The sequence below is a fragment of the Pristiophorus japonicus genome, chromosome 2 (genome assembly GCF_044704955.1).
Source record: "Pristiophorus japonicus isolate sPriJap1 chromosome 2, sPriJap1.hap1, whole genome shotgun sequence".
Lineage (NCBI taxonomy): Eukaryota > Metazoa > Chordata > Chondrichthyes > Pristiophoridae > Pristiophorus > Pristiophorus japonicus.
Window position 1 is genome coordinate 86,689,645 of NC_091978.1, and position 5,042 is coordinate 86,694,686.

Consider the following 5,042-nt stretch of genomic DNA (forward strand, 5'->3'; position numbering starts at 1 on the left):
GAATTGGCCTCAACTACTTTCTGTGGTAGAGAATTCCACAGGTTCACCACTCTCTGGGTGAAGAAGTTTCTCCTCATCTCGGTCCTAAATGGCTTACCCCTTATCCTCAGACTGTGACCCCTGGTTCTGGACCTCCCCAACATTGGGAACATTCTTTCTGCATCTAACCTGTCTAAACCCGTCAGAATTTTAAACGTTTCTATGAGGTCCCCTCTCATTCTTCTGAACTCCAGTGAATACAAGCCCAATTGATCCAATCTTTCTTGATAGGTCAGTCCCGCCATCCCGGGTGTTAATAGCAAATTGGCCAGAACAATGGAGGCACCGAAGCTAACACATAGCAACTGTTAGCAGGTCAAATGATCGCTTCTCGGCCTTTTGGCTAAGATCATGCGTAACTGACCTGACAGGGGAGTAACCACCATAACCCCAAGGTGGTTCTCCCTGGATCAGGAAGGTATATGCTTGCTTTTTGGAAATAGGAGGTGGGTGGGGTGGTTTGACCCATCCACCTCCATGGAGGTGTGTGGGGGACCTGACCCATCCACCTCCATGGCACGAACCTGGTATTGCAGTACTTCCAGGAACGGTGCAGTGGCTCTAGGCCTTTTGGCTAAGAGCATTGGCGCAGAGTGATCCTTGAATGGGCCCAAGGTGACCTCTGGCGTTTGTGATTTGACAAAGAATTGGAACGATTGGCTACGAATTTCAAAAAAAAAAAAACTGTTAGCAGGTCAAATGAACTATCTGGGAATGTCCAGGGCATAGAATCCTAGAAATTTACAGCACGGAAGGAGGCCATTTCGGCCCATCGTGTCTGCGCCGGCCGACAAAGAGCTATCCAGTCTAATCCCACTTTCCAGCTCATGGTCCGTAGCCTAGTAGGTTACAGCACTTCAAGTGCATATCCAGGTACTTTTAAAATGTGGTGAGGGTTTAAGAGCGTAAGAACATAAGAAATAGGAGCAGGAATAGGCCATTTGGCCCTTCGAGCCTGTTCTGCCATTCAATAATGGCTAATCTGATCACGGGCTCAGCTCCACTTCTCTGCCGGCTCACCATAAACCTTTACTCCTTTATCGCTCAAAAATCTCTCTATCTCCATCTTAAATATATTCAATGACCCAGCCTCCACAGCTCTCCAGGGCAGAGAGTTCCACAGATTTACAACCCTCTGAGAAAAGAAATTCCTCCTCATCTCAATTTTAAATGGACAACCCCTTATTGTGAAACTATGCCCCCTAGTCTAGATTCCCCCATGAGTGGAAACATCCTCTCTGCATCTACCTTGTCGAGCCCCCTCATTATCTTATATGTTTCAATAAGTTTCTACCTCTTTCAGGCAATGAGTTCCAGACCCCCACCATCCTCTGAGTGAAAACATTTCCACTCAAATCCCCACCAAACCTTCCACCAATCACTTTAAATCTATGCCCCGTGGTTGTTGACCTATCTGCTAAGGGAAATAGGTCCTTCCTATCTATCCTATCTAGGCCCTTCATATCTTTATACACCTCAATTAAGTCTCCCCTCCGCATCCTCTGTTCCAAGAAAACAACCTTAGCCTATCCAACCTTTCCTCATAGCTAAAATTCTCCAGTCCAGGCAACATCCTCATTAATCTTCTCTGTACCCTCTCTAATACACACATCTTTTCTGTAATGTGGTGACCAGAACTGCACTCAGTACTCTAGCTGTGGCCTAACTAGTGTTTTACACAGTTCAATCATAACCTCCCTGCTCTTGTATTCTATGCCTCGGCTAATAAAGGCAAGTATTCCGTATGCCTTCTTAACCAACTTATCTACCTGGCTTGCTACCTTAAGGGCTCTGTGGACATGCACTCCAAGGTCCCTTTGTTCTTCTGCACTTCTTAGTGTTCTACCATGTATTGTGTATTCCCTTACCTTGTTAGCCCTCCCTAAATGCATTACCTCACACTTCTCAGCATTGAATTCTATTTGCCACTGTTCTGCCCACCTGACCAGTACATTGATATCTTCCTGCAGTCTACAGCTTTCTTCATTATTGTCAACCGCACAGCCAATTTTTGTATCACCTGCAAACTTTTTAATCATACCCCCTACATTCAAGTCTAAATCATTGATATATACCACAAAAGGCAAGGGACCTAGCACTGAGCCCTGCGGGACCCCACTGGAAATAGCCTTCCAGTCATAAAAACACCTATCGACCATTAGCCTTTGCTTGCTGTCTCTGAGCCAATTTTGTTCATCTCCTGTAACTTTGTAAATTCAGACAGGAAACATCAGGTTAAATTGATTAGCAGTCAAACCATGACGATGGCCATTACATCAACGTCTGGAGGTTTGGTGAGAAGGAACCTCTCTTCAACTTACATTTTGCGAATAGTTTCACACATCTCGTGCTTCCTCTATTTGCACATCCCATTTTACCTCTACTCACACACATCCCATTCTACTACTCACATCCCATTCTATCTCTCCGCACACTGGTCCCATTTGACCTCTACTCACACATCCCATTTTACCTCTACTCTGCTACTATCCTGCTCACTATTTACTACATTGCCAAGTTTCGTATCATCAGCAAACTTCAAAATTGTACTTCCTATACCCAAGTCCAGGTCATTTTTTATATATATATATTTTATATATATAAATGAACATATAATATACATGTGTACTTGCAGTAGACCTCCTTCCACCTAACTCCTTGAGGGGACAAAATAAAATCTGAATTATAAGTACCAAGTTAAGTCATTGTAAATAACTATTAAATACTGATCTTTTTTGTTGTTGAATTTATTATTACTGTAGGAACATAATTAATAGGTTGATAACTGGTAACATTCACGCCACACAAGTGTTCGGCAATGCCTATATCCAAGAGAGAGTCTAACCACCTCCCCTTGACATTCATCGCAGAATCCCCACCATCAATATTCTGGGGTCACCACTGAGCAGAAACTTAATTGGACAAGCCATATAGAAACATAGAAACATAGAAAATAGGTGCAGGAGTAGGCCATTCGGCCCTTCGAACCTGCACCGCCATTCAATGAGTTCATGGCTGAACATGCAACTTCAGTACCCCATTCTTGTAAGCACATATAAATACTGTTCTTACAAGAGCAGGTTAGAGGCTGGGTAATCTGCTGCTCGTGTCTCATCTCCTGACTCCCTAAAGTCTTTCCATCATCTACCAAGGCACGAGTCAGGAGTGTGATGGAATATTCTCCACTTGCCAGGATGAGTGCAGCTCCAACACTCGAGAACTCGATACCATCCAGGACAAAGCAGTTTGCTTGATTGGCACCCCATCCACCACCTTAACATTCATTCTCTCCAGCACCGGCGCACTGCAGCAACTCGCCAAGGCTTCTTCGACAGCACCTCCCAAACCTGCGACCTATATCACCTAGAAGGACAAGGGCAATAAGCGCATGGGAAGATCATCACCAAACTTCCCTCCAAGTCACACACCATCCTGACTTGGAAATATATCGTCATTCCTTCATCTCACTGGTTCAAAATCCTGGAACTGCCTCCCTAACCTCATGGACTGCAGCAGTTCAAGAAGGTGGCTCCGCACCACCTTCTCAAGGACAATTAGGGATGGGCAATAAATTCTGGCCTAGCCAGCCATGCCCACATCCCATGAATTGAAAAAATTGCTTCCTTACCTGCCTACATGGTGTGTGGCTTCTCTACCTACATGTGGAAAGTGTTACATCTCTTTCTACCCACTTTGAGTATCAGTTCCCTATCCGCACTCAGTGTTATTTCCCTATCCGCACCAACTGAGTGTCACTTCCCTGTCTGCTCACATGAAGTGTTACTTCCCTACCCGTCCACATGGAGTGTTACTTTCCTAACGGCCAGCTAGCTCCCTACTCAAGTGACCTTGAGTGCAACAGCCGGTTCCCAAGCTATTTACTTCATTTTTAAGCAGACTAAACAAAGACAGGACAAAGCAATGATAAAGCTCAATGAGATTCCAGCTGGATTCCTCCTCAAATCTCCTGAGAAATTACCTATGCTCTTGTATCCAGATGACTCAGAAAAAATATAGGCAGCAGAGACTCTGGCAGCATTTGTGCGATGCACGCCATTGTTGTTTTATCACATGGACTATCATGCTGACGTATCACATATATGAATGCTGACTGGGTCAGTGTACGCTGCAGGTGCTTACTGCTCCACTCATAAAAGAAAGCTTTCTGTATTTGATGGGAATCTGATGTTGAAGCCCAAAAATGATGTTATTATAGAGACTTATGATTAGTGGTAGAAAAACTAGATGAATCAAGTGTCTTGAGATGGAGCATAATGTGGAGAAATGTGAGGTTATTCATTTTGGTAGGAAGAATAGAAAAGCAGAATATTTGTTAAACGGTGAGAAATTATTAAATGTTGGTATTCGGAGAGATTTAGGTGTCCTCATACAGGAAACACAGAACGTTAGCATGCAGGTACAGCAAGCAATTAGGACAGCAAATGACATGTTGGCCTTTATTGTAAGGGGGTTGGAGTACAAGAGTAAGGAAGTCTTACTACAATTGTACAGGGCTTTGGTGACCCACACTTTATGCACAATTTTGGTCTTCTTATCTGAGAAAGAAAATACATGCCTTAGAGGCAATGAAACGAAAGTTCACTAGATTGATTCCTGGGATGAGCGGGTTGTCCTATGAGGAGAAATTGAGTAGATTGGGCCTATAATCTCTGGAATTTGAAGAATGAGAGGTGATCGCATTGAAACATATAAGGTTCTGAGTGGGATTGACAGGGTAGATTTTGAGAGGTTGTTTCCCCTGGCTGGAGAGTCTACAAAAAATAAAGACTTGGATTTATATAGCGCCTTTCACGACCACCGGACATCTCAAAGCGCTTTGCAGCCAATAAAGTACTTTTGGAGTGTAGTTACTGTTGTAATGTGGGGAAAGGTAGCAGCCAATTTGCACACAAGCAATCTCCCACAAACGGGACTATGATAATGACCAGATAATCTGTTTTTTTGTTATGTTGATTGAGGGATAAATATTGGCCATGACACCC

The 5,042-nt window shown here is 43.8% G+C and overlaps 1 pseudogene; it reads left to right on the top strand.

Annotated features, from left to right (window-relative positions):
- Positions 1–362: 362 nt before the first annotated feature.
- Positions 363–600, top strand: LOC139251884 (U2 spliceosomal RNA; annotated as a pseudogene).
- Positions 601–5,042: the final 4,442 nt, after the last annotated feature.